Source organism: Girardinichthys multiradiatus, chromosome 3 (genome assembly GCF_021462225.1).
Source record: "Girardinichthys multiradiatus isolate DD_20200921_A chromosome 3, DD_fGirMul_XY1, whole genome shotgun sequence".
NCBI classification, from domain to species: domain Eukaryota; kingdom Metazoa; phylum Chordata; class Actinopteri; order Cyprinodontiformes; family Goodeidae; genus Girardinichthys; species Girardinichthys multiradiatus.
In genome coordinates this window covers 14,354,181-14,379,668 of record NC_061796.1, presented here as the reverse complement: position 1 = coordinate 14,379,668, position 25,488 = coordinate 14,354,181, and the positions used below count along the sequence as shown (strand labels likewise).

Genomic DNA, 25,488 nt, shown 5'->3' with positions numbered 1-25,488 from the left:
CAATTGATGCTGTGGAGTAGATGAAAAAGAAATGTGACGACAAAGGAAGGACAATACAGAGCGAGGGAAGGGGAGTAACACATCTTGTTTTTTGATTGTTTTTAATATTTTCTACTATTGTGGAGGATTTCTAAAAATCATTGCCTATTCAGTATATTCAAAAGGTATTTTATTTTATTTGTTTATGTTTTGTAAAGCATTTATTGCCAATTGCAGAATATCATCATTGGTCTCTGCTGAAACTGTAAAGAAGAATCAAAATATGTTATCATCCCATAAGATAATAACCAATAAATACACAAAATCCCTGAAAAATGCTGAGGTTTCTTTATAACAGACGTGAATTGTGAAAGAAGGAAACAATGAGAACTGTGTACAAAAACAGCCGGAAACATGCAAGATAAATGCTGTGATGATGTACTGTTCTGAAGGAGATTATAGCCTGATTCTTAAGGCCTGCAATAAAACTTCAAAGAGCTATTGAGGTCCATATTTACTAAATACTAGCATGGCTCTGTTTATAGCTGTCGAACCTTTACTGTAGGATGTATGTTGGGTTCTAGCCAGATCACCGAAAGTCTGTCTCTGAAATCCTATACACAACAAAATCAAAGGGGGAACCCTCCCCCATTAACCACCGGCACATTGCAACAGAGAACATAAAGTTGTCTTTGTATACTCTGATTACAGACCAACAACCAAATTGCATCATGCATGTGTAAACCCAGTATATACACACTAAAACCGAGCCGGGTGAAAGCATCAGTGGCACGCTGCAAAATAAAACTTTGGTAAACAAAAATAAAATTTATGCTAATAGTTCTTTGCTAATTATAGTGGTGTGACAGGGTTTTTTTTTTCTGTATTGCAGCATTAAATTTACCACAATGTGGGAAAATGATCTTAAACACAATAGCGTTTGTAGGAACCATCAGAACCATCATTTATTTAAAAACAGTGAGGATCAGAATTACTTTATCTGAAGTTACTCTTCTTAGCTTTCTGCCCTTTTTCAAGTTCATCATTGAAGAAACCATCTCAACATTTATTCCGACAACTTATCTCATATTTCTGGTGAATCAGGCTTATTGTTGTGCCTTTATGTCCTTAGCTGATTGTTCCAAAACATGACATTTTCATGTTTTCGTGCACTTTCCCTGTTGTTTGCCATGAGGATGTAGCAGACAACATTGTCAAAATGTTGCAGGACATTTGGATTATAAATTATGTTCATGTTTTGTGTCGGACCGCAGTTGGCAGGGGCTGTAATGAGATCATGTTGAGGCTGTGAATTAACTCCCCTCATTAACTGATCAACCCAGTCAGCTGATTATTAGTCTGCCAGGACTATCTTCAGTGCCTCTGCACAACTGACAGCCTGATGCAGAGTCCAAAGGTTTACGCAAATATTGGCTGACTTAGTGTGTTGAGTTGCAGCTGATGAGGAGGACTGATGCAGCCTCAGCCAGCATAACTGTAGCGTACAAACACAGACTTTGTTTACCAGAGAAAACAGCACCAAACTTAATGTTCTTTGTTAAAGTGTAGACAGTTAATATCTAACATGGTGTTGTGTCCCACATATATGAACATTTTCAGTTGGAGTTGTTTTAAATTATGAAAAATAGCTCCTATTGGGGTGTGAGCCTTCCACTACTACACTGAAGACTTAGAACCTATTCAACAAACTCACTGTGATAAGAAATTTGTCTGCTACAAGCAGAGGTGGGTAGTAACTAGTTACATTTACCTAAGTAACTTTTCTTTGGCTGGCCTAACAGTGCTTCCCATTAACCTCGGAAGTCGGGACTGGGAGATTGAAATCCACTTTATCTCCAAATTATAGCGTTTCAGTTTTCTGCTTGTTTTGGTTCATCTTGTTAGCAACTGTAACAGCAGTCTTAGAACAATAACAATGACAATAAACATTGTTCTACCCGGTATTTCATGCACACAAATACCATTGAAACATCAGGTCTTATAAATACTGAAAATTAGTACGTGTATGACTACATATTACATGAAAAATACAGAACTGCTATAAACAGTCACAGTAAGAAGGTTTTCCACTGTTGATGCAGGTATCTGGGGGACATTCCAGTTGACATTTCTTACTCGAAGGTCAGACATTCTAATTTCCGAGTACAAATGGAACGCATCATAACAGAATAGGTTAAGCCTGTGCAGTATGGATTCAACGTTTTTACCAGTCCCTTTGTGTACGTTTCAGTTTCATCCCATGGCTGGGGCAGAACATTGATGTACTATACTCATTTTTTTTTATTTTAGTTCTTAGTACTCAGCACTTGAGTAGCTTTTATTCCAATTGCGTCTGTACTCTTACGTGAGTAATTTTTTTGGTTGACTACTTTTTACTTCTACTTGAGCAAAAATATGTTGAAGTAATGCTACACTTGTGTACAATTTTTGGCAACTGTACCCACCTCTGGCTACAAGTAAGGGAACTATTCACGTATTGTCACTTAGAAGTCGAAGAATGTAGAAGTAGAGCGGGCCCCCCAGGTTGTATACATCCTTGACGCAGCTGTCCACGGTTCGATTCTCTACCTTGAGAACTTTGCTACATGTCTTTCCCCCTTGTCCCTCTGCCCATTTCCTGTCCGAATACTGTAAATAAAGGCCACATGTGCCACAAAATGTTTAAAATTAAATCTGAATTGTCCTTCAAAAGAATGAGGTGTGTAGCTCCTTTTGTTTCCGCACCACAGTCATCTGTGTTTTTTGTGACCAGAAACATTTTCAGATGGGCAATATTGCCTTTCCACTAAGGGAGCGGGAAATTGTAATAGCCTCCTTTAAGCCAGCTGAACAGCAGTGCCCAGCAGGAAGTAGGGAACAGTCAGTGTTGGCTTGCTCTGCTCCATACAGTCAGCAAAAACTCTGGTCAACCCTGCAGCTTCTCTGGCATACATGGTTTGTGGTACCTCAGGTGAACAAAAATGTCTAATACAGTTATGGTAAATAGTAAAATGGTAAATGGACTGAACTTATATAACGCCTTTCCAGTCATACCGACTACTCAAAGCACTTTACACTGGAGCCACATTCATCCACTCACACTCACTAACGTGCAAACATTCATACACCAATACGCAGATCGGTAGGTAGCTATGCCACATTGTTTCCTTTGATGTATTGTTTCAAAGCAATAACAGACATCAGAGAAAGATTTATCTCCTACACCACAGTTAAATTAATGAACCATATACCCTGTTTAGTATCAGATGTTAATAATTTTATAATTTTGAAATACATATTGCACTTTTTGCAGAAATTGTTTTTTTTTAACTTGTAGTTTATGATGATGATGATGATGATGATTGTTCTTGCTAACTGACAGTAATGGGCGTGAGATCTTCATTGGGTGTAAGGATTAAAAAAAGATCCACACCATTTCACAACAAAAAAAAGACAAATAGGCTTTCGGCCAGAAAGCCCTGAAGACAAACTTCTACGTGTGTTCTTTTCCCAAACGTTGCAAAGTTATGGTCTATTCAGAAGATGGATTTGCGTCATTGACCCCTGTTTTACAACTGCATTCAAACCCCTGGAACAGATTATGTCTCCATGGAAGAGATTAAGTCGATGTGAATGGTGCAACCATGCTCGGGAGCTTGCTTCTTCTGTTTTAAATGGTCTAGCTTCTAAGGTCAGCTCTGTAACACTCACTTGTGACTCAAAGCCCCACTTGGGTATATCGATCGGCAAACTCTTGACGCTTTAATCGGCCCCTTCTTGAAAATAAATCTGAATGTATATCTCTGCAACCACTCTTTGTCTTCTTCTCCACTCTTCTTCTTCTTCCTTTTTGCTCTCTGAGTTATCTATTCTCCAACTACAGTGTCTCCAATCTCTACTCCTTCATCCTCCCCTCAATCCTTTATACTCCTCTTTCTCACTCTCTCTTGCATGCTTTAGTGTAATTTCACTTATTTAGCATTTTCTGTCTCTGTCTGCTTTCTATTCTTCCCCTCACTTAGACACTAGAAGCCATATGGCCTAATTGTAACCATGTGTCTGTTTGATCATTACAGTGGTAGCTCTGTCAGACTCTGAGAACCTTTACTGTAGCGCATGGGGGTGGTACCTACAAACGTGAACACCCATAACCATACACACACATGCAACCAGTCTGGGACCGCTCCAGACTAAAGACGTACAATGTCAAACAAAAATAGGAAGTAGTTACATATCTCCTCCCGGTTAATGTTACCGGGGTTGAATATTTTCATATCATGGTTTTGTGAAGTGACAGTACCCTGAACCGCAAAGGATAAGTATTTCACAGAAATGGAAATTGCTTGTAAAATATCAGTCTTTCACTCTTTTTGTGTGCCTTGGGAAAACATGATGATGCCAAGCTTTGTGTATTGTGTTATTGCCTTTCTCATTTAAAAAGAATGCTGGTTTTGTCCTGCAAAACAAAGGAATTACATACATTTCTAATCAAAGAAAGATGAGTATGAAATTAGAAGGAACATTGATCTGGTTTTCTTTATTAAAATTCAGCAGTTATGACATGCTGAATTATAAGGGTTATATATATTTTATATAATTGAAGGGAGTAGATATTCTGCCAGCAAAAGCTTGCAGTTTTATATTTTCAGTCTTTGTACAATACTATCCAAAAGAAGAAGTTTGATTTAGGGGGGGTTTGCGTTACTTTCCAAGCAACGTATGGAAAACTAAATCTCACTGTGAAACTTAACGACAAAGATTTAAAGGAATAGTTCAGAATTTTTGAATCAAACTTTTGTTCGGCTATAAGTGGTTAATATTTTACCTCCAGTAGATAACTGTCTTGGCATCTGCATTTATTATAAATCCAGGATAGTTGGGCTCTGATACTGACGCTAAAGCTAATCCAAGATGGGCCAAGACCAAAGGAACTTCTACCATCTCAAAAACACTTCCATTGTCAAAGCAGTTTATAGCTGTTTCTGCAAACAATGTTTAATGGATCTTTAAGTTGTAATTTGCATTGGGTAGTTATTTACACAGAAAGTGATTCATCTTTACACATAAAATTAAGGTAGGAAGAGGTGCACTACTAATCTTACCATGTGAAACACATATTGAGAAAGGAAATAATTATTGGCTTCTGTGTAAATAACGGCCTGTTGCAAATGTATAATGATTTAAAGATTTATAGAGTAGTGAAAGCAAAGGATTTAAGTTGTTTTCTGACAGTAGAAGTTCGATTTAGTCCTGGCCCCTCTTCAGCTGGTCTTATAGCTTCAGCCTCCAGGACCAACTAACTTGGATTTAGGATTAATAAAGTCACCTGCACAAACAAAATATTAACTGCTTATAACCTTTCAAACTGAACCAAATTTCAAATAATTTGAACTATTCCCTAAAGGGAATAGGGAATAAGTTGAACTATTCCCTAAAGGGACAGTTCAAATGCTTTGAGGATTTCAGTCTAATTACAAAATCTTCAATCCCAGTGACATTCTTCCTGCTGTTTAGTTTTATCTTAGACACAATAGAAAACTACGTTCCCAAAACAAACTGAGGAACAACCGTTAAATGGGGATTTCTTTATCTAAAAGGTCATTTTTTTCTTTTATTCCTATGGTGTTTGTTTCTACTCCACTCTGTTTGTGATATCATGGCCCCGACCAACAGCTGTGTCATGGTTGCACTTGAACGTGGGAAGAAGAGTCAGTCTGAGGCTGCAACGATAACAGGATTGATAGCTCCCAGTGTTCTCTGAATGTAGCGGTACCATAACAGTTTGCTGATTATGTTCCAACTGTCTGCTGTCTGATTGCCCTAGAAATTACCACTAGAGATGTGAATTTTAAAGAAATAGACCAAAAAAAATAAAAGTGGAACATGGTTTTTTACAAATAAAAACCTGAAAATGTGTTGTGAAGTAGTATTCAGCAATTCTTTCTGGGGATTTCTGAAATCTTTGCCATTTATTCTTTACAAAATAGGGGAAGCTCAGTCATATTGGATGTAAAGTGTCTAGCAAGAACACATTTTAAGTCTTCATAAAATCTTAATTTAATTTAGCTCTGTTCTAACAAATGAAAATGTTTGAATCTAAATCAATTCATTGCGGCTCTGGCTGTATGTTTAACATTATTGTCCTGCTGGGAGGTGAATTTCCTCTCGAGTCTCCCAGGATTTCCTCTTATTTAGCTCCACCCATCATCTTGCATGTATGCCAGTAAGTTCAGTTTTGGTTTCATCAGATGCACCTCCTCCACGTTTGCAGTGTCTTGTTTGGCTTGTGGGAATCTACAAACAAGGCGTCTCATAACTCTCTTTTAACAATGACTTTCTTCTTGCCACTTCCAGAAAGGCCAGAATTGTGAAGTGCAGCTCCTCCAGAGTTAAAAAGGCTGCTCCTCTGATAGATTTTCTCCTTGCCCGGCCTGCCCGTTTAGGTAGACAGCATTTTTTTTGCAGGTCTGCAGTTGTGCCATACTCTTTATCAGAATCAGAACCACAATAGATTAAAAAAGGTTTAAATAAAATCTTCAGAAAATAGTGTACAGTCAAATTGAACTATAGAGCCGATTCAAGCTATTTGATGCTTTTTTCATCTCCATAATTTGTCAAACAAGAGTAATACACTCATTCACAATTGTTATCATTATAAAATAGTGTGTTTTGAAACTGATCAGTTTTGAAAGAAAGTAAAAAGGAACAAAATAGCAATGGACCAAATGGGGGGGAGGAATTAGTGAAGAACTGAATTGACCGCGATCCATTTAGAACCACTATGGGTGATTTTGTGAACAGTATTTGTTGTTTCCAAGCAGACAAAGTCCTAAGATCAACACTACTTAATTTTTCAAGTACAAAATATTTATCACATTTATCAAAAATAGCAATATAGTGGGCAAATTTGTATAAGCAGGAACATCTAAAAAAAATTTGAATATTGTGAAAAAGTTAATATTTTTGGTCACTTATTTCAGAAAGCAAAACTCATAGTAACACAGTGATTGCTTTGATAGTGGCCTTCAGGTCATCTGCATTGTTGGGTCTGGAGTCATCTTCCTTTTGAATATACCCCATATATTCTCTCTGGGGTTCAGGACAGGTAGGTTTGCTGGCCAGTCAAGCACAGTAACACCATGGTCTTTGAACCAGCTTTAGTGCCTTTGCCAGTGAAGGAGGGGCCAAATTCTGCTGGAAAATGAAATCAGCATCTCCATAAAGCTTATCAGCAGATGGAAGCATGAAGTTGGATGGGTTAACAGAAAGCACTGTGGACCAACACCAGCAGATGACATGGAACCCCAAAACATCACTGACTGTGGAAAGCAACCTGGACTCTGTGCCTCTCCATACTGGGACAATGATTTCCAGATGAAATGCAAACTATACTTTCATCTGAAAGAGGACTTCAGACCCCTGATCAACAGTCCAGTTAATTTTCTCATTTGCCCAGGTAAGACGCTGGTTGCCTTTGTGTAGGATTTGTCTGTCAGTAGTGGCTCTTGATACACTGACTCCAGCTTCAGTCCACTCCTTTTGAAGCTTCTTGAAATTCTTGAATGAATTTTCCTTGACAATCCTCTGAAGGCTGCGATCGTCCGTGTTGCTGGTGCACCTTTTCCTACTACACGTTTTCCTTCCACTCAACTTTTTATAAATATGCCTGGATACAGCACGATGAACAACTTGCTTTTTTAGCGATGATGTTTTGTGGCTTCCCATTCTTGTGAAAGATGTCAGTGACTGTCTTCTAGAAATCTGTCCAGTCAAATGTCTTCCTCATTATTGTGTGGCCTACTGGGAGACCATTTAGAGGGTCAGGAAACTTTTGCAGGTGTTTAGAGTTAACAAGCTGATTGTGGGGGACACCATAACTTTCTAGTATTTAGATTTTCTACGCTATTCTGATTTTCATTATCTGTAAGAGTCAGAATCCTAGTGTGAGTGGTATATTTGAATGAGTGCTTGAGGTCAGTTTGCAGAGAGGATGTTGTTGGAGGGCACAGTTGCCACTGACAGCTGGTACACCTGCAAATACCAATTTTCCAAGACTGCTGGAGATTTAGGAGCTGTGAGACAACCAGTCTTTGCCTGACGGTCAACCAAGCTCTCGCCTTGATTTGTCTTCTGCTTTCCAGGTTCAAACTCTCACAGCTCCCTCATTGTAAATCTTGGATTATTTCTCATGAGATCTGACTTTTTTGCCTATATGCAATCCATATCCTACTTTTTCATGGCAGTCAGTAGGGCCCAATTTTAATCTTTCCACCTCGAAAAAAATCTGAATTGTGCCACTTTCATATGTGTTAATAAACCAGATACGTAATATTATCGGCTCCCATTGCTCAACAACTGAATAACACAGAGACGCATCCTTTATTAATTCCATAAACAGTGTGCTGTGGTCTGACATCTACATTCTCTTTCTGCACATGTGGGTCGCATTGGGGTCGTGATCGATTCAGACTGAAGTCTGATGGCGGTCGCATTTAATTAGTAGTTTGAACGACCCTTCAACAAAAATAAGTTTTCAACAAAATTCAGAATTGACCATTAAGAACGTAGCCTGACTTGCCTTTTGTCCTGGTTGATTCTGCATGTAATGAGAAAACCTCATTACATGTTCAGAAGCCATAATAGTCAAACAAGAAATAAAGGCTTGGCATGTATTACTCTATGTGTAACAAATTTTTGAACGTATGAGTTTTACTTTCTAAAATGAGTGACCAAAAATTTTGAACTTTTTCAAAATATTCTAAATTCCACCTCATCTCCACCATCAGGCTTCAAGCTCCTTCCGACTTCCTTATCTCCTCAGGCCTCCACTCCACCACCAGTATCAGGATCCCAGGGGGAAAACTTCTCTAATTCTAACCCTAAGATGTTCATTCAAGCTCATGTAATTATCTGCATCCACGTCTTCCACCGTGGTCCGAGCGCAAAAAGAAAACATCAGCTAATAAACTTCTCTAATTGCCATCTCTGTGTTTCTATCATTTGTGAGTCTTTTCAGGTTGAAATAACTGTTGACCAGATTTTCAAGTTTCTACTGGTATTTTATTGATTTGTCTTTGATTACGAGCTCCTAGTATTTGAGGTTGGAATGCCTTCTTACCATCACCCTAATCTTTAGTTCTGTCCACAGATTATCGATCAGACTTCACTTGGGACCAGATGTTAATAATACTTCAAGCCAGAAGAACAACGTTGATTAAATGAAAACGTTACTTTAAACCTAAATCCGCCAAGAGTATGAAAACCTCTGGCCCTAACTGCAGTTCCTTTTTGTATCAGTTTATGTGCTTTATTATTTATAGTTTTAGAAGAAAACTGATTTTTTCTTTTGCTTAAATGAAACTAAACACACACACATAGATGCATTCGCCCACAGTCCTGTTTGATGTTTCTAGGAAATCCAAAGCTTTAAATTATGAGCAAACTTTAATAAGTTGCTCAACAAAGTCAGGCAAAGTTTGTTCTCCTGAAAAAAATGAGTCAAGAAAACATCCTGCCTACAGGCTTCTATCTGACCACATAATGTCACTAATGCTGCATCTGTCATTTTTTTTTATAAAAGAGGCCAAACAGTTCATCCCATTTAATCTTTAAGTCTTCACCTCCTACAGTATATGTGACCTGGAATCAGTTGTCTAGAAGTAACTAGAAGGAAGTGTCATACAAGATATCTACATTGGTTCATTTAAAAGTCTATCCAATTATCCAAGTTTTGCCATTCATGCTGTAGAAATATCTTTGTTGATCCAATTCCACAGTGTAAAATTTTGGTGAAGTTCCATACAGTGTATATGTGTTAATGCAGCCACTTGGCACCATCTAGTGATCTTTTATTTCACTCACAGATCAGAGAATACATTTCATCTCACTATGTGTAATACAATAGATAAACAATTCTCTTTTTAACATTTTGCTGTCATTGCAAATCTGGGGTAAATATTCAGCAGGTTTCTTAGTAAAACAGAAAAAAAAAAAGTAAAACAGAAAATATATAAACTAATACTTATTCAGCTGTTTAAACTGCTGATTATTATGTCCAATTCACAAGAATTTCTGGTTCAGATATGCTTTATATCAAAAACATATTTTTTTCCATTTTTGTTGCATCCAACCATATTTAACCTCTACTGGATTGTTGGCAAAAAAATATGCTCCAGTAGGTAGTAACCATCCTCCCTTGTCTTCTAAAACGTTTTCTGTTCTCTTTTATTGTTTTTGAAAGTATCTTGCTGAGTTTTTTACTAATCCTTATTTTAGAGGAACAGTATTAAAGATTATTTAATATGACAATGATCAAAACATTTAAAAACTAATTCAACCATTGAATAATTTGTACTTACGCATTAGCATTATGTTCAAGTTCTTTCTTCCATCTTATATCCAGAAAAAGAATGTATGCAAGTACTTTACCCAAAGGTATCAGTTTATTTTTCTCAAAAAAGTATTATGATGAATTTTGGAGATAACTAAATCACCTAAAAACGCTGAACTCTAGGTTTGACCAGTGATCAAACGTGAGCTCTGATGGTAGGCATTATGTCTTGGAGTTATAAAACTACCCTTTTGATGCAACTCCATCATTCAGTCTTCTTGAATTAACACACTCCATCAATTATATTAAATCAGATTAACATGAAATAAAATACAGCTTTCCTACTTGCACTCTCCTGAATTTTCCTCATGTGTGTCTTTAACCTAAAGCCACATTTCTCAGAGAGGTTACAAATGATCAAGAAGTTCTGATTGTACAAATGTATTAGACAGGAGAAGGGTACAAAAAGTTGAAGAGCATTACTCATATCCATCCCATCGTAGAATGAAGAACACATCGCACATTAAAAAAATTGACAAATTTCCCGAAACTTTTGAGAAGACTAGATAAAAACTTAACAGAGCGGCACAAAACAAAAACGGAGTGTGTTAAAGAATTTAAAACAAGAAAACTGTTCATGTGGCAACAATCTCCTGTGTTCTCCAAATCTCCAGGAAACAGAGTACGGTTGTGGGAAAATGATCCCATGAAAGTAAACTTGTCAAATGAAAGTTTTGTGCCACAAGTTCAAAAGGTTTGTTTGACACACAAAGAACACTGAGTGTCAACCAATGAAGACCAAAAAACCCAGTGAAACATGGTGGTGGCAGTATCATGCCCTGGGGTTAGCTTTCTTCAGATGAAACTGTGTTTTGTGTCAAAGTGAATAAATTATGAACAGTTCCAAACCACAGTCAACTTTAGCCCACCACCTTCATGTGTCTGGTACAAAGCTAAAGATGGATTTTATTTTTTAGCGTCACAGTTAGTCCAAATATTCATCCAAATAAAATATCTTCACGAGAGCAAAGAAAAAAAATTGAAATGGTCCAGCCATAGTCCAGAGCTAAACACAACAGCAAATCTTAGGGGTCACCTGAAGAGGGCTGTGACCAAAATATTTCCTCACAATCTGATAGATTTGGAGAACTTTTGCAGGTCAAGATAAAGAGGAGCTTTAATAACATATTAATTTAGGTGTGCAGATTTATGTACTTGTTTTGACCTTTCAACAGTTTTGTTTGTTTTGTGGATGAATTGTACAGGATAAATGTCACATTATATGTGTAGCAATTCATTCTTCTCTCGTTACATCACAACAATCTGGCATTTTATGTGGACTCTTTACACATTTGAGAGCTACTGTGATACAAAATTACCTATAAATTTAAATGTATCGATAAATTATCTATAAATTTGCTATAATGGGAATCAAATGTCCCCTTGGAACGCATATAATTGTTTCATCATCACGAAATGTTAACTGTCGTCGTTGTCGTACGAAGCAATCAGTGCGAGACGACTCCATGTCAAAAATACAAGAGATCACCAGCACCCAAAGGGGGCCTGAACTGAGTTATTTTGTAGTTGAGTAATAAATTACGAAGATGAACAGAACTAAAAAGGCCAAACTCTCGCATATACTGTCACTGAATTGTGCATTATTTTCTTGAAACCTTGTTATACATGGCATGTTAATTTATTTTGATAGTAATCCTGAGTATGAGTTGAGTATTTTAATGGCTTATAGAGATAATCATAAAAATTCTAAAACCTCACATTTATGTTATTTTCTTTTAACATTATATTACAGTTTTGCTTTTTATTTGTCTATTTATTCATTTTTTATCCTCATTTTGGTGGACTTTCTTTTAGAACTGTTACAACTGATGAAAAATCATTGGTCGTCTAAGAGGGTATCAAACTCTGCAGCTGAAATGACTGCTTTCAAACTTTATTTAAATTTTACACTTGACTGTTATGGTTTTGCGTTTTGTAAATAACAAAATTCACTCTCCTATATGGGTTTTTCTCAAATCTATCACCAAGTAGGTGAGTAGTCCATGCCCGAGTCAAGGTCAGCAGTTTTGGAATGAATCCAGAGGAGCTCAGTGTTGCGTGTCTGCTTGGCCTCTAGTCACTTTCACTGAGTTTTCATCTGACCTTACACCAACCTCTGTAGATTCAGAAGAAAGCGTGTTTGTAACTTTGAATGAAGGAGAGGCAGAACTGAATGCGGGTTTCCCCCTGCTGCATGCTGGAAGTGACCGCCCCCAGCTGAGAAGGCACTGCAGCAGCTCTGCTTCGGAGGGATGGGGCTCGTGGGCGTGGTCATGGGTGGAGGGTGGGACTTTGGGCGGTGGCAGACGCCCCCTCGGTGGATGTAATATTCAATGAGCTCCGAGCAGAGGACATCATCAAGGGGCAACTTGACAGCAACAACAAGCAGTTCATTCATTTTCAGAGCGGCGGACATGCCTGGTGGACACTTCAGGTTCCCTCCTGATATCGGGACGGAGAGTTGTTCCACTTTCCTCCTCCGGCGGCCAAACTTTTCACGTCCGTATCGTTATGGAGCCGCTGTGGACGGACACCGGCGCTCCGGTACGGCATGCAAATACGTACTCTGACGTCGGCGATCATGTGGGTTTTGGCGTAGATCCTCCTTGTGATCGCCAGTTTTTTCCGTTCCCTGTCGCCTGTTGTCTCGTCAAGCTATTGGGCCGCGTCGAGACTCTTTCTAACCCTTTCGGCGTGTTTGCTGCTCCATCGGTCGCTTCGGGATTGTACCGCGCTACCTGAACGTCGCGTCAAGAAGGGGTGGGCAGGTAAGAAATGGCTTAACTCTTCCTCTGGTTTTCTGTTGACTCACCAGGGCTCTGTCTATCAAAAGTCCCTCAACTTAAAACTGCGTGTAGTTGTTTGTTTGTGTCCCTCGTGACGCCCACACACCTCCGCGTAAACATTTTAAGTTGCCTCGCCGCATGAACTTTGCGTGGCTCTGCCGTTTACACCTGCGTACAGGGGTCACAGCGTGTCCTCTGCTGAAGTTAAGTGGATATTTTCACGCCCCGTGTGAGAGTTTCATTCTGATATGCTGCGACTGTGACGGCAGCGGGCAGAGAGGAGAAACATCGTGTCTACTTTTCCTCCTCCCCCGTGTCGACATAACCAGCAAAACATGGCCGTCTCTGCCGACATGTTGTTACGTCGATGGCGAGAAGGGGGAACATTTGAAGGGGGAGAGAATGTGTTTCTCTGCGTCCCACTCTCACGGCTCGGCTGGGCACGGTGGAAAGGACCGACAAAGTCCACGCAGCAGCTCTGTGTCCGCGGTGCTGAGGTTTCACTGCAACTTTTAGACTCCGAGGTTGTTTCTAGACTTTGATTTGGGAGGCTCTGTGATGAAGGCGGAACGTTACCCCTGGTGATGCCTCCTCCTCCTCTTCCCCACCGACACACAGCGCTGTTAGTGCTGGTTCTCTCACCGCAGTGAGCTAGGGACAGCCTGAGAACTCAGGCACTTTATATTTTCTCGTCATTGCTCAGAATCAACTTATGGACTGAGTGTCCCACATTACAAGCTGTCTGTCACACAGTCTCCACGGAGGCAAAGTGTCCCCTAATGTACCCAGTGACACATTTTGGAGTCCTGGTGGCACTGCATTCATCAGGATTATTTAGGTAAGGTCACAGAGGTGACATAAACAGCCACAACACCTGCTCCACATCTCCTGCAAGTGTTGTCCATAACTGGAACAGCTTTGGGTCACAGGTTTGTGTCACATCGATGTGACAGTTTTTATATAAAGCTACTTGAGCAGACTTTTCTGTCAAATCCATCAAAGTCGCTTGAGTGTACAGTGTCTATTAATACCTGTGGATCTGCTCTGTCCTTTTGCCTCTTGATGTCACTGACCCAATAAACACAAAACAAAATGTTCTGTTTTATTTTCATTAGTGTTCTTTTAAAAAAATTATATATTTTCATTAACATATTTTAGGACATCTTCTGGTTAATTACTCACCTGTTTTTATTGCCAGGGTTCAGCTGTTAGGGTACAAACAATTCACCACTGCCTATTATCTTCAAAACCTACAATCTTTTTTTTTTTTTTTTCCTCTGTAACTTAAAAATACTGATTTCAATTGTGTGAAGATACAAACTAAAAATGGGAAGAAGAAAAACAACATTTGTGTTGACATTTCAGCTAATTTATCAAACTTTAAAATCGTGACTTTTTGTGTTCTACTTCAAATCATATAAAGAATATAGAAAGGCTGTAGAAGATAAAAAACAAAACCAGAATGGAGATGTTCCAGCATGGTATCTGTGGCCTTTAAGACTATTTAAATCAGCCTGTGAGATTAAATTAAAGGAGCATTTTAAAAGTGATGGTGAGGATGATTCATTGCATTTGGACAGGGGAAATAAATAGTTCTCATCCAGTGCGTCATGAGAAATCTGTTGTTCATCCAACGATTTTTTTCCCAGCTCTTATATGACCCGATGTTCTGTATTTTGCATTTTTAACAGCCACCCCCACCCCCCCGTAGAAGATGTAAAGAGATTTTGATCACAGTGCAGTTAACCCTCCTGTCAGGCCCGTTACCAGCTGCTCCCTGGAGAATAAACTTGGCTGCGCTCGCTTAGGCTTGAACTCCTGTTCTTTCCAATTTTGAGGAGAAATTTGCCACATGTTTGTTCTTCACATTGCTTCAGCTTGTGATCTTCCACATCAGAGATAATGTTGCATAATTTGGACTAATGGCTAAAGTTTTTTTTTTTTTTGTGGCGATCCAAGTGTGTACCTGCTTCTGTTGATTAAAAATCAGGTCATCCCATTTTAAATTGCACAAAGGCGGCTGTTCTTCCGAGCCCTTTTTTTACTGGAAAACATACAAAACGCGTATCTGACAGATCAGTCTGCCCAGTCCTGTATGCGAGAAAAACAGTTTATAAGGTTTCACAGATGCAAGAAATGTTTGTTAAATGTATATTTAATTTCTGATCTTATTTTCTGTTTGGTTTAAAGGATTAGACCTTTTAATGTGTGAAATCAGCATTTAGCACAATAATGGAAAAACTAGATTATAGTAGGGAGTAGAAAGGCCATATGCATCCTTAAATCATTGGGCTTATTTACATCACAGTGCTTCTGTTTGAAGAAGCAGTATAAAAATAAATCTCTCCTTGTTTTATTGTAATTTTCGTTCCCAGTCTTGGGCATGTGGTCTTTCTCAACATGTTGAGCTCTTTCAGAATGTCACCATCAAAACATCCAGCTGTGAAGCTATCTACTCTATTTGTTCCTAGAGGGGTTTTTCCGTTTACCATAGTCAGATGGTGGAAAATGAACAAGACTCGCTCTGTCACATTTGTTTAGATCAAACAGCTTCACAAACCCGTGTCAGACTTGAGCAGCGGAAGGAAGGAAAAGCACTGAGATTGTTCTGTTTAGGCTTATTTATTCAGGCAGTCCAAAGGCAAGCTGTGAAATCAAGGTTGGAATCGTGTTTGACAGCAGCAAATTCGAGGCTCGTGTTTCGCAAAACTCCCGCAGTGATCAAAACCACTTTGTTTTTATTATTTCAAACTTTTTGTCTCTTCTGCGAGAAGTCCAGAAAGATTAGCGGGAGAGAATAAGTTCATGTGATGGTTGAGGGTTGCCATGCAGCGGGATGTTTCTGGAAGTTCACCTACTGAAACCAATGTGGACATTGACAAGACATCAGTCCTTGTTTTTGTCTGAGATTTAACGTGAGTTTAATAAATGAAGGAAAACAAGTGTACCAGTTAAAAGGATTCTGACCTGCGCCCTGTTGATACTTTCGATTGGTCCCAGCTTGTCCAAATATACGGTTTAACAGAACTCTATCTAAGCATTTTAAAAACTTTACCATATAGATAGTTAGTAAACTTAGGCCTTTTATAACTACATTACTCACTCTGAATTACTGCCATTGTTGTGCTTTGATTTTTATACAATGTGAAATATATTATAGAACCAAAACAGACAGGCTATAAATAGTTTTTCTGTGGTTGTAATGTATACAACTAGGCCTAAAACCCTTAGAAGACTAATTGTATTCAAGTGAAAATAGCACTGCGTAATACAACACATTTACCATATTAGATTAGAGATGCACTGATCAGGGCTTCAGTCCTGATTTCTTGTTTTCTGTTTTGGTAATGCTTTGACCTTGCAATACAGATTTAGGCTGATTCTGATTTCTCTTTAGGAACTGTAGAAAGGTGGCAGAAAAATGTGCTTTTCTTTGCTTTAGCCTTCCATCCATTAGCAATCAGAGAGCAGCCACTCTAAAACTGAATATGCTTTTAAAACAAAGACAAAATGAGCAGGCTACTGTTTTAAACTGGCTCTAGCATCTCGTATTTGTCCCTCTAAGCCCTCTGAGCGTAATTTGTTTGAAAGTTATGCCAGGGGACTCGCGACCAGCTGATGAGGCAGAGTGATACAGCGTACGTCTTGCTAGCATGTTAGCTTCCACTATTCTGGGTTTTTGTTTACTTTATCAAAAGTTTATTTATGGATTTACAGATGTTTAGCACAAAATGTTTCTTTATCTATTTTTTAGGACTCAGATCAGCCGTGCATGGAAAATCTCAAATAATATATAGCCTAAACACCATTTTGTTAGAAATGGTTTTAAACAGAAAAGTTGAGAATGAGAGGATAAATCCCTCCAGAAACCAAACACACAGCGATGTGGTTGCATGTGTGTGGATGGCGAGGGGCAGTAAGGGACAGTTTGGCTGACCTGTATTATTGAACTAGTTTTAATGTAAACACAGCAATAGTTTTCTTTAAACCATAAGAATTATCTGTCAGTCAGTCATTTTCTACCGCTTATTCCATAGTGGGTCACGGGGAAGCTAGTGCCTATCTCCAGTAGTCTATGGGCGAGAGACGGGGTACACCCTGGACAGGTCGCCAGTCCATCGCAGGGCAACACACAACCATGCACACACTCATTCATACACCTAAAGGCAATTTAGAGTGACCAGTTAACCTAACCGGCATGTCTTTGGACTGTGGGCGGAAGCCGGAGTACCCGGTGAAAACTCACGCAAGCATGGGGAGAACATGCAAACTCCATGCAGAAAGACCCCCGGCCGAGAATTGAACCCAGGACATTCACAGGTGTGTTTCTGGTGTGCTTCAAATCATTATTCTGCTGCAAATCCCAAGTGCCCTTGAGCATTCTCCTACATCATAGTTCCATTAGTTATAGTAAGTCATCCAGGTCCTGCAGCAGCATAGGAGGCCCAGATCATTACGCTATCAACATGTTATATATTTTTTTTCTGAATGTTGGTAGTTTTGCACCAGATGTAACAGACATACACACACACACCTTGCAGAAAATTTGGCTTTTGTATTGTCAGCCCACATAATATTTTCCTCAAAGTCTTGGGGAGCTTGTTGTTGAATCATGCCTTAATTGAGGCTAGTGATGCATGCAGTGCTTTAGACGCTGTTCTCAGTTGTTTAGTGACACTTTTGTCATTAATAGGCCAGCCATTTGTTGGTATGTTCACCACTGTTCCATGTTTCCTTTCCATATGCAGATAATGGCTCTCCTTGTCGTAAGCTGGAAAGCCAAAGCCTTAGAAATGGTTTTGTAACCTTTTCAGAGCTGATGGAGACTTTCTTTCCCTTCTGTTCTTGAGTTTTTTTAGGTTGGTGTGTGATGTGTTCATTCTTGAAATCTACGTTTTAGCCTACTTCAAGTTGTCGGACAGGTTCTATTTGAGGTATTTCTTGATTGTACAGATCTTCTATTTTTTAACAATGCTGTCATTGGTTCTTCTGTGAGAGAAATGGTTCACCACTCATAGATGTGTTGTTTCTGACTCAAAATTGCTTAACAAAATCATGTATCTGCTTAATGTAAACAATGTAAGGATGTAGTTTGAAAGTTGCGTGTCTCCTTGTAGCATATCCAGAACTCTGATCTTGCATTGATTGTTATGGAGACCACCCAGACATGGTTATAATAGGGCATTTTATGTTTTGATCACAAGGGAAAGTGCATTTGGCCTCATTTTTGTTCCAACGTTTTCAACATGTTTTCTGGTTTTGCATGGTGATTAGAACCATCCATTGTCATCCTTCCATCCATACATCAGATTTCCACATCTCATCCTGAGCTGTATAATGGCTGGCCATTCTCTCTGTGGAACACTTGAATGAGTCATCACAGGCTTGGAGGATGGAGGCTGCTGTCATCACGGCCCGCCGTGCTCAGCCAGACCTCGTGGTGACATCACTACCGTCTAACACAGGGCTTTGTTCCTGTGTTTTTGGTTCAGGTCCTCCTCTCTGCCAGCTTCTCAGACGTGTTGTTAGGTGACTAAGGCAACCACAGAGATGAGCTCATCACCTGTAGGTGGGGCCGAGAGTGGGCTGGAGGGAATCAGAGTGGGTCATATGGTGGAAGCTGTGACTGGGAGTAGGTGTGATGTTTGAGAGTGGGAAAAACGGTGATGAGACAATTAAATTGCTCTTTATAAGAGTGATGAGGGGGAATGCAAAAAGGGAAAACATTAAAAGTGGATTAAAGTCCCTCTTGCTCTTTAGCTTTTAAACGCAGCTCTTCATGTTGGTCTCAGTTTTCAGTCTAAATGGCTTTGAAATGCCGGCTCAAAGACTTTGTTGGATTTCTAGAAGTATTCCATCAGAGGAACATTTCCAGGTAAAATGCACAAAAGGTAACAATTTTTTATGTGTCTGTGAGCATAACCCTAATCTTACTAGGGTCGCCAGCTGTTTTGCTTTTTAAATCCTGTGGCACAGAACACAGAAGTAAATCTATGTCTCTGCTTCTCAATGTGCTGTAAAAGCTAAACTGAGCAAAAGGTGACACTGGGTGAGCTAGAGAGTGACAAAGCAAGACATGGGGGTAAGAATGTCTGAGCATTGTGAAGGAGAAATGAGATAATGGTGTTGTTGTGCGAGAAGGGCTGCAAACACTGGGTTTGAACCCAGGTTCTACATCAGCAATGGATCACCGTACTTCATCCCTAGAACGTCAGAGTGAAATTGGGTTGTATTTGAGTATACGGTGCAAAGGAGTTTTCACGGTGAAATGCTTCTGCATGTGTAAGCATCCATTAAACATCCCTCTGTACATGATCCAGCAGCTTTCTTTTTTTCATATTAATGACAGTGTTGTAGAGGTCCTGCTGTAAGCTATGCAAACCCTGCATTGAACCCGAAGATAATACATTCACATAAAGCAATGGGGTAATACTTTCCACGTTCTGGGACATTGCAGCCACCAACTTCTGTGTATTTTCTTTTGACGTTATTTGATAAACCCAACAGAAATGTATTGCATATCTATGAAGTGGAAGGAAAATTATGTATTGTTTACAAATCCTCTTACGATGGAAACATTTTGAATAGTGTTTCCCTTTTTTTTTTTTTTTTTTTTTTACTCTGATATCCTTAATCAAAAAACTTAGCAACAAATTGTCTTTAAAAGTTGCATAATTAGCAAATGTTAAGTCCACCTATATGGAAGAAAGTACTCTGGTCATATGAGATCAAAATGAATCTTGGTTTGCATGCTGTGTGGTAGGAAACTAATAGTGCACGGCATTCCTATGAAGAAATGTGGTGGCAGCATCATTGGATGGAGATGCTTTTCTTCAGCAGTGACAAGGAAGCTGGTTTGAGAGATGGATGAAGCTAAATACAGGACAATTCTGTCAGAAAACCTTTTTGAGGCTGCAGAGGACTCGATTCTGGGGTGGAGGGTTACCCTCCTGCAGGACAACAAGCATAAACATTCAGCCAGGGCTACAATGTAATGATTTATGTCAAAGCATATTTATGTGTTAGAATGACCCCTATGCAGGTCAAAACTGACTTGAAAATCAATGTTCTGATGCTCTCCATACACAAGGACTGTTTAGTTAAGGAAAATAGGAGACATTTCAAATTCCAAAAGATTTGTTACAGTGAAAGGTGTGTGTACATAAAGTGTTGCCTCATGGGATGCCGAATATAGTTGCATGCCACCATTTTCAGATTTTTGTCTGTAATCACATTTGAACTTTCCTTTCTTCCACTTCACATATATATGCACTACTTTGTGTTAGTCTGTTACATAAAGTCTGAAGAAAGTTCAAGTTTGTGGTTGTAGCATAAAATGTAAATTTACATTTAAAGGGTATCAATAGTTTTGCAAGGCACTGTATGTCATGTTGGGGTTCCTGCATAAACATGTGTTGCATATCCCCCGTGTCTACTCTGAATCTTATGTTTATGAGGGTAAAAGGGAAAATGAAGAGTATAAGCAAGGCAGCTTATTAATAGGCGTTGTGCACTGTGTCAGCCACTGGAAGAGCTTCCATACACTCTTTTGTCCATTTGAGACCAACAAGAAACTGCTAGGAGCGGCTCCAAAGCCCCACCTACTGCAGCGAAGGCATAGATTGACAAGTGGGAAATTCAGCCCCCCCAGGAGCACTAACTGGTGGTCGAGGTTCATTGAAAATACAAAGATTTACCTGGAAACACAGTTTCTAAAAACATGGGATCATATCCTATTCCAATGCTAAAGGATTGCTTTTCCATGATTGGACTGCGGGAAATGCATAAGTGAAGATTTACAAAAACATCTCACTTGTGGGTCTACAGTCTGGCGCTAGATAATATTTCTCCAACCTTAAGAAAAAGTCTCATTAATCAATAAACTACCGGTATTTCAAATTGAATTCGCCTTGAGAAAAGAACTGCAGAGCATTCTTGTATGGTTTATGTAGTTGGGAAATTCTTGGTTTGGGACCATCGGGCGAGAGTAACTCGGTGTTACTGTGGCTGGCTGGTTTTGAACAAGGCAGTAGGAGAGAGGAAAAGGAGAATGTGAAGTTTATGGAGGAGTGGCCAGACTGAACAACAGGAGGTGAAGGAGGTTTGCAGAACCTTGTCAAAGGGGGATCATTATATCTGAGGCCCCATTAAAAAAAAAAAAAAAAAAGTTAAAGTATGCTTTAATCCAGTATTTCTGAATTTGCTGTAACAGAACTCTGTCAAGACGAGTGTTTTCTGCCTTTGTTACAGACTCTGTGTTAAACAGATGCTCACTCATATATTAATGTTCATCAGGGTCGCTTTTTGTTAGGGGTAGCAGCATGGAAGAGCAGATTTTAATTCGGATCATCCAAACAGCGGAGGCCATAAGGAAATACAGGACTCTTTGTGAAAGGGCTCACTTCATTCTATTGCTGGTTATGATCTCAACCCCTTTGTGGTTTTATGTATGGTTCCATGGCCCATGCAAAAGTATTTAGACTTTGAACCTGTTCACTTTTTGTTACACTACAAACACAAACTTGTAAAATTTTAATAAATATCATTGGAAACCTGTGAAAATATGGTCAGCAATAGGGCTGCAACTAACGATTATTTTGCTAATCGATTAATCTGTTGACTTTCTTTTCAATTAACCAATTAATAATCAGGTAGCAGAAGGTGCTTACTTGGAGATTTTTTACGGAATTTGAACAAGGTGAAGCTAAAGCTGTGCCACTATCCCACAGTTTTGAATAGAGCGTATTTACGGACAAAAATGTTTTTCACACGTAAATACAAAATGTATAAATTATTTGTACAATTTATTTACTGTTCTGAGTGGGTTGTTCTTTCACCAAATGGCATGTTTTAGAGTCTGAATACTCCGGTTAATGATTATTCGATTACTAAATTAGTTGTCAATTATTTCAATAATCGATTAATCCGATTAATTGTTTCACCACCGGCCAGCAACTATAAAAAGGTTTTGAATAATTTTGCATTTAACTGTAAGAATTACAGGGCAATCCTGGAAGGAAACCTGATAGAGCCCACAAAAGACTTGAGACCCGGATGGGAGTTTCCAGCAAGAGAACAATCCTAAATGGAATGGACTAGATCAAAGCTTTGACCTGTGTTGGAACGGCCCAGTCAAAGTTCAGAGATAAATCTAATTGAGAATGAACTGAAGTTATTTTGTTAAAAAAGAGTGGGTAAAGTTTTCACTCATGTGTACAAATCTGGTAGGGATGCACTCCAAAAACAGCAATGCTTGTTGCTACGGAAGATTGCTCTAGATCTTCATGTTCTAGATTGTTCTCGGTGGGGCTAAATACAAATGCACACCACAGAGTTTTCAGAGTTGTAAGAAAACATCAGAACCATGTATCATTTTCCTTCCACTTCACGATCATGCAGTACCTTGAATCCCATTAAAATACACTGACGTTTGTGGCCTGTAAAATTGGCAAATGCAAAACGTATTTGAGGGACGTGCAAGACTCTGTTAAAACTCACCACCATCCTGGCCTCAGGTGGTGTTAATGTCGGTTAGTGTAAGCAGGCCAACTCCCTCCTAGCTGTGGCCCTGATCTGTACAGGGATTTACTGGACGCGGTGTTCTTTACTTCTGATGAAGTTATTCAGACTGAATTGTATAAAGTTGCCAGACTGTTCAGAACAAGCTGGGCGCTTGTCGCTCTGAGAGGTGTAGTCGAGCTGGATTTCACAGCTGGCGTGACGGTTTCCGACCTCTGCGGGGTTTCTGCTCCAGGATGGAAGCATACACCCCACCCACCCCCTCCGTCTCTGTTGGTTACAGCGTTTCCATAGAAACCCAACCATCCGCGCTTGGATATTTTTATAGCCTGCCCTGTATATGCGTCCCAGTGTAGCTGTGCGTTCTTTTAGGAGACAGGTACTGAGGGGAAAAGAACAAATCTGTTTTCTGTGTTTTTTACAAGCCAAGTTAAGCAGATATGAACATTTTCAGGTCAACTTCAGAACAGCCTTTTCCCTCTACTGAATCTAGATGGCTTTAATAAGGGTGAAACTGTGAAAGTCAGGTTTGTTTCCCTTAGTTTTTAATTAAATTTATACAGCTTTTTAAATAAGGGGGAAAACAGAACTCCATTCAAACAACCTTCAATATTCTGTAGTCCCCCTGTCCTGCATCCAAAACACATCTACTGTCCTGAGGTCTGAGGCAAAAGGACGTTGCAGATCATCAGGGTGCCCTTATTAGCAGGATGGTGATCTGTGGCTTTTATTTTTTTATCACACACATTTAATGAGCATTAAAGGGATGATTGGGATGTTTGAGACCAGAGCAAACCGTTTTTGAGCAGTATTTGCTGCGAGGCGGAGTGTGTTGTCGTACTGGAGAAAACCACTGATGTGTGTGTATTTGATCTGCAGCAGCGTTTGGTAGATGATGTGTGTCAGAGAAAAATCCATATGAATATCCGAGATCAAGCTCACCTAGCAGAAGACTACTTTGTTTAAAAAAAAACTGCAAATGTTATTGACATTTCAGCTCAGTGAGACCACTGTAGAGTGGAGGGTTATTTCCATATTGCAAAACGTGTCCCTTAGTACAGTATGTTCATCTTTATTTTTCCTACCTTCTGGTGTCATTTCAGACATTTATGGTGTAAATATTGGCAACAGAAACATGTTACAGGTTAGATTTTGATTCAGTTTTTGTTATCAAGCCTCATTTATAGTAGTCTCCATAAGAGGCCAGCAAAAGTAGCACTGCTCTGTTGCTATGCAGAACATAGCGAGCACTCAAACACAGTGCAGCACTTCGCTTTGCTCCCGAGGAGCCGCGTGATGAGATTTAAATTAATTCTGCGACAGTCCAAAATTCAGCCTCCATCTCCTTCCTTCTGGGACATGCTGCAATTGTGCTGGAGCTTCTCCTCACCCACACAAATCCTTCAACACACACACATTGTAGTTCCTCGCTGCAGTGGCTCACTTGTGGATGACGACGGGATAACGCGCTGGACACGACTGGAGAGGGCGGCACACCCCACAGAGTCCACCTACCAGAGCAGAGAGGGCACGCCCTCTGTAGTAAAAAAAAAATAGTTTCTGATACGTCATATCTTATAAAGTTTTAGAGATTTTTGTTGAAGTAACAGAAGAGTCATCAGGATTTCTCGTCCTGTGCCTGTTATGTTGGAACTCTAGTGAGACCTGCTGGTTTCTACTTCATGCTTTGCTGCAAACCAGCAGTGCTGTAAATTCTCTAGCTTAATTTCATCATGAAGAAAGATTCCCACCACACTACCAGAATTTCAACTGGATGTTTATTCACAGCTATGATAATAAGATTATTTTAGCAATTTCTTATGGGAAACCCAAGAACCCACAAATAAATGTTTCACAAATCCCAAACTGTTTCACAGTGTGAGACCATTAACCCTGTTTGATTGGTCAATATATTGTTATCATGCTTGTCAAATTCCAAGGTGATCCTAATATTAAAAGTATACTAAGAATGCTCCTATTGTGTTCACAAATAGGATAAAAGATTAGAATAGAATAAAGATTTTGTACATCACAGTGCTATCCTAGAAAGGGTCAGAAGCAGTCCACAGCCATGGAGGTGCAGTCCTCAGTTTGCTGGTCTGTCAATGTTCCTACTCTCACCTATGGTCAGAAGATGTGGATCATGACAAAATGAACAAGATCACATGTGCAAGTAGCAGAAAAACTGATTCCTCTCCAGGATGGCTGGGTCCAGTCTGAGAAATGGGACAAGGAGCACTGTCATCCAGGAGATCCTCAGAGTAAAGCCTCTGCTCCTCTGCATCTAAAAAAGTCTGAGGTGGTTCAGACGTCTGATCAGGATGCTGCATGGGCACCTTCCTTTAGTGGTCTTCCAAGCACTTTCCATTGGTATGAGACTTTGAGGCAGACCCAGAACATGCTGGTCTCACTGTGTATCTCTTCTGGCCGAGAAACGCCTCGAGAACCTCCTAAATGCACTGGAAAGTGCTGCTTAGATGTCTGGGTTTCTGTGCTGGACCAATTTTCTGGAAGATGGATGGATGGATTGATTGATGGTCCATAGAAATGTCTTAAGACATAAAGAGCAACATAAACATCTTTTATTGCAAGTCCAGTTGTGTGTTTTTTTTATTCACGGAGAAGCTCTGATGGATGTTTTTATGATAACGGTTTCAACTAAACAGCCCCTCCTAAACTCCAGATTGTGTATGTGCAGACTGAGAAGCATCTGCCCATCCTCAGTGTGAGATTACCTTAATGGCACTCAGAAATAGGGACTGGCTCAAGTGTACTGCTGTGACTCATCTGTTCTGTGTCATTTGTCTGTCCATG

At 39.5% G+C, this 25,488-nt stretch overlaps 1 protein-coding gene across 5 annotated transcripts in view; it reads left to right on the top strand.

Annotated features, from left to right (window-relative positions):
• Positions 1–11,749: 11,749 nt before the first annotated feature.
• Positions 11,750–25,488, top strand: part of zhx2a (zinc fingers and homeoboxes 2a) — a 30,300-nt gene continuing 16,561 nt past the window's right edge. Inside the window, exon 1 of one of the 5 annotated variants that reach the window (XR_007037213.1) lies at positions 11,750–13,137. The gene's annotated coding sequence lies outside the window, so the exon portion shown is untranslated. The remainder of the gene's footprint in view (positions 13,138–25,488) is intronic. The other 4 variants (XM_047358450.1, XM_047358440.1, XM_047358431.1 and 1 more) reach the window with 4 other exon arrangements.